Below are 14745 nucleotides of genomic sequence, written 5' to 3' on the forward strand. Positions count from 1 at the left end.
AAATATCATACTGAAACTTTTAATTTAAAATTTCTGTTTCAGAAACCTATGCATGTTGAAGCCAGACGCAGTGGCACACACTGTAATCCTAACAGCGTGGGAGGCCAAGGCAAGAGGATTTTCAGTTCAAAGCCAGTCTTTATCAACTGATCGAGGCCCTAAGCAACTCAGTGAGACTCTGTTCCAAAATAAAATAAAATAAAATAAAAGGGCTGAGGATGTGGCTCAGTCGTTGTGCCCGAGGTTCAATTCCCGGTACCAAAAAAAAAGAAACCTATGCATGTTGACACATAAGTATAATTCAGTTATTCCCAGTGCTGTAGAGCACTTCATCATATTTATATATCACATTAAATCTTTTCATTTCTCTTAATAATGGTCACAGGTTTTTCCGTTTTTGTTTGTTTATAAGAATAATTAAAAAAAAAAGCAAACAAAGTTATAATGATTGGTACTGTTCATGAGTGAGACATTCTACAAGGTTCTTAAACTGGGACTCCACATTTTCCATGATTATAATTTAGGAATTCATGAACAATGGAAGGGATAAGAAAGGCTTCATTTTCACAAATTTCTAACTAAAAGTTAGCATTTCAGTTTTAAGTAGAAGCACAAAAACAGAGGAGAATTAGCAGTACCTGCCAGTTCATAACCAATAGAAATCATAGATATTTTCCTACTCTATCCCATTTGTTGCTGATGGTTCAAAATATGGTTTATACTCATCACTCTTTTGAAATCACAATGTTTATAGCTCAGTTATTAGATTTGTATTACTAATTAATAAAAATTACTATATTGTTTTATATTTTGATAACTACATTTCAGTAGGGTTATCTACATATTCTATTTTATGCATTTAAAAATTATTCTGTAAAGAATTTCCAGAGGTTTATTTACCAGACTATGACATATGCCTATGGCATATAAAAATGTAATAACCAATTATAAGATCTAGCCAAACTGCTTTTCCAGACTAATTACTGTGGTCCCTTAGTAACTTTAGAGGATCCATAAATACTAAATCCATAAATGCTCACATGATCCTTATATAGAATGGTATAATATTTGCTTATAACTTCTGTATACTTCCCCATGTACTTTAATAAATCATCTTTTGATTACTTATAATACCTAATAAAATGTAAATGCTACATAAATAGCCATTATACTGTAATGTTTAGGGAATACAACAGGAGAAAAGAGTCTGTGCATTCTCAGTACCTAAACAATTTTTTTGCTTGTTTGCTAGTACAACTAGTTGAATCTAAAGACATGGAACCTACAAAAACAGAGGGCTAACTGTATACTAATTTATACTCTTACTAGCAATGTAGATGTCCCCATTTTCTCACAGTTATCAATTCTAGCACTTTCATAATTTTTAATTTTTTTGCAAGACAGACAAGTAACAATGGTATCTCAACCTTGTAATTTTCATATCCATGATGATCAATGATATTACACATATTAATGTTTACTAACCAATCAGGTTTCTACTATACACTTCCTTTTCAGACTACTTACTTTTCAGTGGGCTTGTCTTTTTTTTGTAATTGTTCTATCTTGGTAATAAATAAGTAATGTATTAATAATATTAATTATTTACATGTATGGCATCTATCTTCTATGACCTGATATATAAATCCATTTACGATATACTCTATCCCACAAATTTTGTTATTTAATACAGTCAAGTTAAATATGTTCCTCTACAATTCATAATCTCTTTGGGTTTTATTTTAAAGGCCCTTCTTATTGGGCATGGCGGTGCACGCCATTAATCCCAGTGCCTGGGGAGGCTGAGGCAAGGGGGTTGCAAGTTCAAAGCTAGCCTCAGCAACTAGCAAGACCCTGTCTCTAAATAAAATATAAAAAGGACTGGGGATGTTGCTCAATGGTTGAGTGCTCCTGCATGCAATCCCCAGTACTTAATAAATTTTTTTTAAAAAAGCACTTCTCTACCATGACATCATAGGATAGTCTCCCACTCTAATAATTTTAAAGTTTCATTTACCCTTATTTTTATATTTGTCTTTTTAATTTATGCTAATCCTATTTTTCCATGGGCAATTTCTAGTGCCTGTTTTTATTCAAATAAAACAAATATAGTAAATAATAAATGATAAAGATACACACATAATATATATATGTTCACATATAAAAAAATAATCTTCAAAATAATCCAGTAAAACAGCAACTATCACAAGCACCTTTATAAAGATTAGGCTATTTGCACAAGGTCACAAAGATAGTTACTTGTACCTGTCCAACTGCTAACACTATACTACGTATCTCAAACCACTGAGTTTCTTTTTTCTATCGCCAGAAGAAATCATCTGTAAATAAGCTCAAAATACTGTTTATAAGTAAGATGTAAAAACTATAGTCCACTTGATAAATTATGTGGAAATAAAACCTATATTTTTCATCATGTATATTAAAACTCATTTAATGTAGGTATAACCCAGACAAACCATATTATAATCATTTATTGTGTATGCCACAAATATAAATAATTCCAAATGAACAGCAGGAAATAAAACACGATAAACTTACTAGTAAATGAAATCCTATATACTTTACAAATTGTAATGTAAAAGTGAATGCTGGTTCTCCATTGTAGCTAATTGTGGAAACTGAAAAACTATGATATTAAAAAAACACTATCAATTTCATGAGTAAGTTTTTATACAGTATAGACAATGCAAATATATCCATAAGAACTGGCACAAAACAAGTTGTAAAATGCAATAAATATGTAGCAATTAATATATTACATCTGAGTAATATTCACACACATGAAAAAAAACAAATATTTCAGAGGGAAAAATGGCTCCATGCATATAGCAATATAATAAAGGTATTCCAGCATTATGTACACACATGTAGTAGAAGCAATTATTTCACTTTCTATATGATACACTTGGAAAGATAAAGTAATTCTATTAGAAATTCTATTTTAGTGACTGGTATAACTATACAAATAGCAGAAATATAAAACATTTATTATACTATGTTTTTATTCTCAAAGCTAGAAAAATCATCATTCTCAAGATCTGAAATCCCATCATTCCTTAGAAACTCAGGAAATCTCTTATTAATCAATTGCTTGCTTTCACTCTTTCTGTGTCTCTCTTTTAGATTCAGCATTCATATTTATACCACTTCAATATACCACTGTACATTTCTCTACTTTATTCATAAGCCTAAGATTTAGCTTGCATCTAATTTAAAAAAAAATCCTCTATTGCCAGAGACCATAGTTTTTATAAATGGATAATAATCTAAAATATCAACTATAAATCTAAATAATTATGATATTAACCCAGGACCTACTCCTCAACAGTTGTATGGCCTGTAACTTATTTTTTTTACACAAACAAAAAATTCTCCATAGAATGGGACCTCAGTCTTACTATGTTTCCGCTGCCAGTATCTGACTCCAGGTGGTAATTTCGACACTACTCTCATTTTCACTGGGCTAGGATCTCTCCTGAGATCCTCACAAACCATAAACCTTTGTCCTTTCATCCCTCCTCAAGTGCACTGGTCACAGAATAGTTTTGGGAAACATTTCTGTTGAGGGGGAGCAAGGAATGAATTTTATATACTGCAATATACAAATATAGACAGCCTCATAACAAATGAATATAAACACTGCTAATTAAAATAACGGTCATCCTTTGGAAGTTCAGATCTCATCTCTTAAGAAGCATTTAGTTAACAGACCTAGTTGGGCTTGAAAACCATGGATACTGTGAGAATAAATCCACTTTTTATAAAATAAACTCATAGCTTAAAGTTCTATAGTGTTATGGATTTGCACTTTGAATTACTTCTTTTAAATCCAGTGAGCCTGAATTCAATGTCCATGGGGGGGGGATTCTTTCTATTAAACTATTAAACAAAAAGCATTTCAATACAGTACCTCTCAACATGTATTCATTATCTTTCAACATGTATAATTATTAAGTAATTCAGAACAGTTATTTCTATTGACACTAATATTCCATTAAACCCATCTACCATGATCATTTTCTTTATAAGCATGATCAATAGTGATAATAACACCAAAAAAGTTCATAGTGGGTAACTGAACTGAACTATTTGTTCAGAGGGTACAGAAAGAGAGTGATTTCAGTTCTGAACTACATGGCAAAATAACATCTTCTCATACCTCATACCCTTAGAGTCACTATATTGAATCACCTCCTACAATGTTTATTATATATGTTTATCCCACCTCCCCATCTCTCATCCAGTTTATGTTAACCTGTAATCCATAAAGAAAAAACAAAAAATAATAAAACATTTTATATCCCTAACAAATTTATTGGTCACAATAATGCTAAGCTTTTACCAAAGAAATTTATACAATAAACTGTAAGAATCACTACATCTTTCATCTTTCCAGTGAATTAACATTCTTTTCATATTTCCTAAGCCTACCAACATCCTATTCTAACCCATCTATCCTTCAATAAATGCATTTCTGATTTTATTCTAATTCAATAATTCAACATCTTACTTTTTTATAACAATGATAATATTTTTATTATAAAATAATAACACAATTATTATCATTATTTTGCAAATAAGGCACATGAAGCCTGAGGACTTGGAATCAAAGATCAAAATAAAGCAATTATGTGAAGGTACTTTAAAGTTAATATAAGCAATTTACTTAAGAGAAAGAAACAAATACTTAATTTCTCTCTTTGCAAAGTTTGACAAGTGAAATGACAATAAAATAGCACACAAGCAATTCAAAGCACTCAGTGTGACTGCAAAAGTATGCATAATCTCTTCCTGGCTATATCTTTGGTGATATTTGCTGAATCAACATCTTTCTTAATTAATCTTATTCCCACCAATAATATTTACTTTTGCTTTCATTAAAAAGATCATTTTTCTCCCTACTGTCAATTTGATGGTCTCTCATGAATTAATGACAATTTAATAAAAAAATGTATTAAGACAACAAGTGAGGTCACACAAATGCTTTACAAAATAATCTTAAAACAAAAGCACTGTAACATTTATATAAAATCATATAAATTTTATAAATTATATAAATTTTATTCTACCATACCAAACTATAAATCTTTAAGAAGATATTAATATTTAAGATGTAAAAGACTATCCCATTAAGAAGTTTTTCTAAATCATACAACCACAGTAAAATTTTCAAATATATATGTCAAAAAAGGCATCTTATTGTAAATGAACTGACTTTGAAAAACCCACTACCAACCAATCTAAAGCATAGAAATTTAACCTGATGAAATGTACTTTAACATCCATTCTTATGGTCCAATGTGCAATGGAACAAAACATAACATATTGGTTTCGATTAATTCCAAAGTAGGAAAATCTTGTAACAAAATACTGTATGTCTCGATTGAAACAAATTTAAAAGGTCACTTAAGCAAATGAAAAATTTCAATAAAAAGGCATAGCATATTTCTAGTTTCCAGTTCCACACATGAGAAAATTCTAAGTAGCCATTACATCCTAAAGATAAGTGAACCGACTAAAAAATCAACACTTCTTGGATCCATACAAAAAGTCACTGCCTTCAAGACTGGAACAACAAGTGAGCAAAGGGAGTCAGCTCATTAGTGCAGTCTCAACAGTAGAAATTGCAGTGGGAACCACTGCAGGGACAGGAAAACCTGAGCTATAATTAACAAACTGCTAGAGATCCAAACTGCACAACCCAGAGTTCAAAACTTCATGAGGCCTCAGTCATGGGGGAAGACTCACATATTTTTGAGTTCTGTCTGTAGGAACTCACCAGTTTTTCCCCATAAATAGCAAAGGAAAAGAAAAGGAGCCATTTTGAAATATGTCAGAGCACTATGTTCTGACACAAGACCTATTCTCAGAACAAACTAGTTATCCGGAGTTTAACATATAGGGGTTTTATCAGAGGCTAACTGATCCAGGAGAAAAAGAAAATTCCCAATTGTACCTCAACTTTACGTATTCTGCCCCACCTTTAAAAGGAGAAGAAAAACCTGAAGAACACTTACTTACACAGTCCATAGTCCAGGAACACAGGCTCACTGAAAAGACTGAAACCTAATTAAAGGAGGACAGAATGCATTGCCACCACATTATTTAAAGCCTATTTACTAAAGTTCCTTTAACCTGGTACATGATTTCTGGATTTCAAAAGAAAAAAATTAAAAGACATAATTAAAAGAAGAAAAACAGTTTAAGGAGCTAAAACAAGCATAAGAAACACATAACAGGGGATGTTGGAACTGAGACTAGGCATTTAAAACAACTACAATAAATATGCCAAGGGCGCCAATGGATAAAGTAGACAGCATGCAAGAACAGATATGCAATGTAAAAAGAGAGATGGAAATCCTAAGAACCAAAACCAAATGATAGAGATCAAAAGCACTGTAACAAAAAGGAAAAATGCTTTTGATGGGTTTATCAGTGGAGAGAACACAGCTGAGGAAAAAATCTCTAACCTGTGGAGCTATCAAAAGAAACCTCTAAAATGAAGGGCAAAGAGAACAAACACTAAAATAAATTAAAAAACAGAACAGAAAATACAAGTACTATTGACAATTACAAAAAATTAACATATATTAATCAGAAAACCAAAAGGCAAAGATTAAGAGGAGGGAAAGTAGAAGAAATCTCTGAAACAAGAATAACTGAGAATTTCCCTAAATTAATGTCAGAGAAAAAACAATACACTTAAAAGCTCTAAAAACACCAAGGGATAAGTGCCATTAAAAAAACAACAATAAAAAAATCGCCAGGAATATTATTTTCAAACTATAGAAAAATCAAAGATAAAGTACTGAATAACAACCTGCCCTCACTATCTCTCACATTCTCCTCCCTCCCCTGTCTGCCAACCTTTCTGCCTTCCTTCCTATTTACCTATTAGAGGAACAAAGATATGATAGAACTATATCTGATTTCTCACCATACAAAAAAAGATGGCAAGGGAGTGAAACAAAGTGCTGAAAGAAGAAAAAAATCTCCAGAATTGCATGCCCGAAAATACATGCTTCAAAGGAGAAGGAGAAATAAAGACTTTACCTGCCAAAGAAGTTAGGAAAATCTGTTGCCAATAAATCTGTCTTCCAAGAAATGCTAAAAGAAGTTCTTTAGAGAGAAAGAAAGTAATATAAGTTCTAAACTCACTCTATACAAAGAAAGGGAGATTATCAAAGAAGGAAAAAGTGGAGCTGAAATTTAAAAAAAAAAAGATAACACTAAAAATTCCAAGGACAGTAAAAGGATTAAAAGTAGTACTAAAAATAACTGTATGGTTGCAAATTTAATAAACTACATCAAAATGGACCAACCCCTTGGAAAACACAATCTGCAAAAACACACCCAAAGAGAGATTTGGGGGAGACGCCTCATATCTAAACCGTAGTAGAGAGTACAAGAAAACTGCAGACTAATATTTCTTATGAACAGATAGGCAAATATCCTCAATCTAAAAAGGCCTACATTGACGATAGAAATTAAATCAATAATTAATAGACTTCCAAAACAGAAAGCATTGGGCCCAAATAGGCTCAGAGAGGAATTCTACCAACATTTATGGAAGGAATTATACCAATTCTGTATTTTCTTTCAAAGGACAAAGGGAACACTTCATAACTCACTTGATGCCACCAACACTGCCCTAATACCAAAACCAGATGACGACATTGTTTTAGTCAGCTTTGGCATTGCTGTGATCAAAATACCTAGTAAGAACAACATAGAGGAGGGAAAATTATTTGGAGCTCACAGTTTTAGAGGTCTAAGTCCATAGATGGCTAAGGCATCAGGTAGCAGCACTTCTTGAGAGAAGAACCCAGCAGAGGAAATCTATCAACTCAAGGCAGAAACAGGAAAGAGTGATATGGAGAAAAAGAGCAGGGGAAGGGGCCGCAGGACAGATGCACACTTCTAGGACATAGCCTCAGTGACCATCTCCTCCGGCCATCCCCACCTGCCCATAGTTAACACTCAATTCACTCAAACTAGGATAGACTAATTAGTACAGCTCTTATAACCTCATTATTTCACCTACAAACATTTCCACATTAATACAGGAGCTTTTGGGGGATACGTCATATCCAAGTCATAACACACATTACAAGAACACTACAGACTATATTATCTCTAATGAACATTGATTCAAATATCCTCAACAAAATGTTAGAAAACCCAACTCAACAATGTAAAAAAAGAATAACACAACACAACCAAGTGATATTTATTCCAGGTATGCAAACCTGATTCAACATTTGAAAATCAATTAATGTAATTAATGTAACCCATCATAAAAACTGGCTCAGATTAAAAAGCAAATAATCATATCAATAGATGCAGTAAAAGCATTTGACAAAATTCAAAACCTATTTATGATAAACAGAAAACTCTCAGGAAACCAGGAAAATGGGAGACCTTTTACAACTTTTGATAAAGAACATCAAAAAACAAACAAAACCAAAAGCTAGCATCATATCTAATGATGAGGAAATAAATACTTTCCCACTAAATAAAAAGCAAAGATGTCCCCTCTGACCATTCACTCTCAAGCCCAAGCTAATGCAATAAGAAAAAGAAATTAAAAGTGTGCTGGAAAAAGTAAACAAAACTGTCTTTGCTCTCAGATCACATGGATCATTTATATAGAAAATCCAAATGAATCAGTAAGAGCAATTAAAACTCCTCAAACTAATAAGTCATAATAGTAAAAGGTGGGACACAGGGTAAAGGACAAACCTCAAATGTTTTCCCAAATATCAGCAATGAACAAGTGGAATTTGAAATTAAAAACACAATACTTACATGAGCAAAATCAAAAAATGAGATATTTAGAAAAATATCTAACAATATATTTACAAAATTTGTATGAAGCCAACTATAAAACTCTGATGAAAGAAGGAACTAAATAAAGGGAGAGTTACTTCATATTCATGAATAGTAAGATGTAACACTGTCAAGATGGCAGTTCTTCACAATTTGATCTACTGATTCAATGTAGTATCAAACCAAATCGCAGCAAATTATTTTATGGATCTGGACAAACTTATTCTAAAGTTTATTTGGAGAGATAAAAGATCCAGAATAGCCAATATAACTTTCAAGGTAAAAAACAAAATTGGGGAACACTACCCAACCTTCAACCTCAAGATTTACCATAGTTACAACAATCAAGAAAGCATGGTATTAGCAAAAGAACAGATTCAATGGAACAGAATACAGAGTCAAGAAATAGATTAACATAAACATAGTCAAATGATCTGTGGCAAAAGAGCAAAGGAAATACAGTGGAGCAAATACATTCTTTTCATATTGATACAGGAACACTTGAACTTTTCCACGCAAGTAAAATGAATCTAGATACAACCTTACATGCTTCACAAATGTGATTCAAAATGTGTGACAGATCTAAATGTAAAATATAAAACTCCTAAAAGAAGATAACAGAAGAAGAAATCCAGATGACCTTGTGCATGGTGATGACTTTTTACATACACCAAAGACAGGATTCATAAAAGAAATGATTGATAAGCTGGACATCATTAATGTCACAGAAATGGGAAGACAAGCAAGCAACTGGGAGAAAATATTTGCAAAAGATGTATCTGATGAAGGATTGTTATCCACGATATACAAAAAACTCCATAAAATTCATTAACAAGAAAGCAAACAACTTGATTTTTTATTTAAAGGGCCAAAGATCTTATCAAAGCTCCCATCAAGAAGATACATCAGGGGCTGGGGTGTGGCTCAGTGGTAGAGTGCTAGCCTAGCACACGTGAGGCATGGGGTTCAATCTTCAGCACCACATAAAAATGAAATAAAGATACTGGGTTAACCTACAACTGAAAAATAAATATTAAAGGAGATATATGAATGACAATTAAGTAAATAAAAAGGTGATATACACCATGTATCAACAGAGAAATGCAAATGAAAATAATGGAATAGCACTACGCATGTACCAGATGGACAAATCTAGCACACTCATAGTATCAACTGCTAAGTAGGATTAGGAGCAACAAGAACACTCATTTACTGCTGACAGAAATATAAAATGGCACAGTCACTTTGGAAGACAATCGGACAGTTACTTATAAATTAACATACTCTTAAAGGCAAGATTTGGCAATCTCTTTCCTTGGTATATATCCAAGGAAGGTGAAAACTTGTGTCTACAAACACACACACACACACACACACACACACACACAATCAAAAAATAATATTTTTTTTAAAAACTGTACAAATTTATTTTAGAAGCTTCAGTGCCAAACCTCACAATCAAGAAAAATGCCCTTCAACAGGTGAATGGATAAACTATGATATTTCTAGACAATGCAGTATCTTTCAGTGCTAAGAAATGATCTATTCAAACCAAGAAAAAACATGGAGGAAATTTAAGTGCATATTACTAAGTAAAAGAAGTCAATCTGAAAAGCTTATATATTGTACAAGTCCAACTATTCAACATTCTAGAAAAGGCAAAACTATGAAGACAGTAAAAAGACAAATGGTTTCCAGGATAGGGAGAGAGGGAGAGATGAATATGAAGAAAACAGGATTTTGAAGGCAGTGAAACTATTCTATATAACACTGTAAATGATGGACACATTAGACATTTGTCCAAACTCATAGAAGTACACCACCATGAGTGAACACTAAAGCCAACTAGACTTTATGTGATTATTATGTCATTCTAGGTTCATCAATTATAACAAATGTACCCTCTGGTAGGTATGTTGATAATGAAGAGGATATAAATGTTTGGGACAGGAGATATAGGTAAAATATCTGTACCTTCCCCTGATTTGGCTACGAATCTAAATATGCTCCCCCCAAAATGAAGTATTTTTAAATGAGATATTATTGTGAAACCAAAGTATGTACAGAAAAATAAAATCCTAGAGAAAAGACTTTTAACATATCAATTAATAAACATTTGATTGGAGTAGGAAGATGAGGAAGAAATGAAGTTCTAGATAATCACATAAAATACCAATTACATAATACCCTCCAAATTCTACTTTCAGTCAGATTTATTTAACCAGAAGCTCTTGAAATTTACAGGTAATCTGATGTTATTTATATTGAAGCTAGAAAAAACCAACTTATGTGAAAAGTTAGTTTCAAGATACCTTGAAGGTATCAATGCCAGACCACGGAAAGTGTGTGCAAATACATACAAATATATAAATGCTGAGAGATAAACACAGATTACATGTTAATACATAAAAACAATGCATGGTATTAACTGTAGTTTTTTTTATCCCTAATTACCAATTTAGAATTCCAATTGACTTAAAAATCTAGGCTATATTTATTTTTGACAAATGACAAAGTATGAACTAGGTAGAGCTCAAGATGCTAAGACTCGGCCATATGCTTTTAGTACATGTCCTTAATTCCAATGTTACATATATGGTCATTTTCTAAAAACAAATTCATGAAAGTTTTTCTAAACAGCATAAATCTGATTTTGATGTATATTTAGCATATTATACATATCCTATGTTCTAGGCTTATGCAACCAATATTCTGGGAGGTTAGGTTAATAAAATGCTATAGATCTGACCACGTAAAAATGATTTTCAAAAAAATTTATTTAACACAAAGTTCACCATTCCAAAGGGACTAAAGGAGAACAAAGGAGAAAAAGAAGCATTCATTACTCAATAAATTACCTAAGTATAAGAGACAAACTGAAACTAGAAAGTAATACTTCATAAACAAGCACCCAATTGGCCTAAGAAGAATACAAAATTTACCTTCAAAGCAGCAGTTTCCAAAATTTATATAATAAGCCAAATGATACTGGTTCAGAGCCCTTTGGCTCAAAGGGCCAAGGGCTGTAGACATTTCTTGGACTGGTCTATAAGAGATTTAAATTACCTCCATAAAAATTTGTAGCAAATCTCTATTATTAAAGTTAGCCCCTTCCCACTGTTCCAGTCCTGATCTTGTCCAAGTACTCTCTCATTTGCATATTTTGCTTATCTCTGATATCTCTAACCTACAATGCACTAGTTTATGATATTCTCAGAAGTCTTACTATTTCTTCTGAACTCACCCAATTTCTCCTGGCCTTCCACACTAATTATTTTCTTTCAACTGCCGCTACTGACCAAGCTTTACGTTGGACTGTGAATCATGTAGTCTCTATCACAACCCACAGACCAGTTTACAATTAAATTACTAAAGACCTTCTCATACTTGACATGATAATTGAGTATAATCAGAACATTTCATTTCTGAAACAATCAGGGAAAGGGTAAAAAGAATTATAAATAAAACTACAGTCAATCCTCTAAAAACACTATATCCACTCACTTAAGCAATGTAAAATCTCCAAATACTTAAACCAAGTATCATACTTTGAACACTTATTTGTAATCCAGTTAGATTTGGGATTTTATGGGGGAAATATGACTACAATTAATAAATGATGGCAAAAGCATAATAACAGTGTGAAAAATTAAGGTTACAATTTATAGTATGACCTATAATTATCATTACTACTAGTATACAATGTATTGATTCAAGTTCCAAATATTTTTTATCAAAATGCAACTAAAACATTTCATTCTTTCTGTGGGAGATTATACAAATAAAATCAACCTTTTAAAAAGACATCCAATTTAGATATTTCATTTCATTATTACAAATAATGTATTCAATTAGAATATGTGACTTTAAAGTAGGAAAGAGTACTTAGTTCTCTATATTTCTTCTAAACATTTTGAGAAAACAAATATTAGGTAAAAGTTAGAAAATTTTCAAACTACACCTGGGAAATGCTAGCTCTCATCATGGAGCTATTTTACGCATAACCTTAATTTTAGAGTATGTTAAAGATATTCATGGGACCTTTATTATTCAATTGGTCAAATTTGTCATCCATTAAAACCATTAACTCCTTATAGTATACACTGAATTTACAAAAACCTTCATTTTAATTTCAACAACAAAGAGAGATGAAGTGCATTTTCTAAGACTAGGAAAAAAATGGTTAAGTCCATTTTGGCTTCCACACATATACTAAAAAACTTTACTTAATTTTTGAGACAACTTCATAGAAATATAAGGGTAACCTGATCACTACATTTATCCCTCAAGAATTTTTCTTGTCAATATCATACTGCTTAAAATATATATATATATATATCTTCCATTTTGGGCAAAGACAGAGCAGCAACAGGGACTGGATTTACCCACCTAACAGAAACGAACAAACAAAAAGAAATAATTTTCAGGACACTGGCCATCAGGAAATAAAAGGCACACGTGTTTAAGAGACAAGAAACAAGTAAGGTGAGCCCTATGACTACTCCACTCCACTGCCTTGATAAACATTCAAGGATGAGGGATAGAAGAGGTGAACACATGTAGAGGCAAGGTAACCAACACAGCTAGAATCACAGGGCAAAGTGCTAGAGATGAAATAATTATGCAGAGAGAAAACTGAAAATCTAGAGATCTGGATGATCATATCCTGAAAGGAAATTACCTGAAGCCAGGAAAGAGATCTATCCTACAGTACATGAGAACTACGGGACAATTCTCCAAGTGTCCCCAGACGACCCAGATCTCCCCTCTTTCTCAATTATAGTTCCAAGAATAACTACAACAGTTCAGAAACTGGTATATATACACAACAGAATATTACTCAGCAATAAAAAAGAATAAAATTATGGCATTTGCAGGTATATGAATGGAGTTGGAGAAAATCACGCTAAGCGAAGTAAGCCAATCTCAAAAAAAACCAAAGGTCGAATGTTCTCTTTGATAAGTAGATACTGATCCAATATTTTTTTTGGGGGGGCGTTGAAAATGGAGAAACTATGATTAGGTAAAGAGGAAGGGAGGGGAGAGAACCTAGCAGCAGGAAAGATGGTGGAATGAGATGGATATTATTACCCTAGGTATGTGTATTACTGCATACATGGTGCAATGCTATATCACATACCACTAGAGAAATGAAAAGTTGTGCTGCAATTGTGTACAATGAGTCAAAATGCTTTCTGCTGTCATATATACCTAATTAGAATTAATTTTTTTTAAAAAAAAAGGAAAAAAACTCCATTGCATATATTTACCACATTTTCTTTATCAATTCATCTGATGGGACACATAGGCTGGTTCCACAACTTGCCTACTATGAACTGCACTGCTCTAAACGTTGGTATGCATGTATCACTATAGTATGCTGATTTTAAGTCTTTTGGACAAAGAGTGGGACAGTTGGGTCATATGGTGGTTTCACTACTAGGCTTTTGAGAAATCTCCATATTGCTTTTCAAAGTGGCTGCACTAACTTGCATTCCCAACAGAAATGTATAAATGTACTCCCCCACATACACACACATATCCTTGCCAGCAATTACTGTTCTTTGTATTCTTCATGATTGCCATTCTAACTGGAGCTAAAATGTTAGGGTAGTTTTGATTTGACTTCCCTGGTTGCTATTAACTGCCTAATCAACCATTAATCTCTATTACCTAAACTATTAAAGCTGCCTCCTAGAAGTTTTCTCCAGCATTGCTCTTGTTTTCACCAATTCTTTCTCCAAATTATTCCAAGGGTGATTATTTTGAAACATTAAAAGAGATCATGTCACCCCTTTGATTTAAATACTTTATCATCTAGTCTTGGTGCCTACCTTTTAACATGACCCAGGAAGTACTTCTTTGTTCTGATCTCTGTCTACAACTCCAATATCA

At 32.6% G+C, this 14745-nt stretch overlaps 1 pseudogene across 1 annotated transcript in view; it reads right to left on the bottom strand.

Moving 5' to 3' along the window:
* LOC308635300 (integrin alpha-V-like) overlaps positions 1-14745 on the bottom strand; it is a 68950-nt pseudogene that overhangs the window by 34913 nt on the left and 19292 nt on the right. The window lies entirely within an intron of this gene.

The sequence above is a fragment of the Spermophilus citellus genome (genome assembly GCF_964194105.1).
Source record: "Spermophilus citellus genome assembly, chromosome: 16".
NCBI lineage: Eukaryota > Metazoa > Chordata > Mammalia > Rodentia > Sciuridae > Spermophilus > Spermophilus citellus.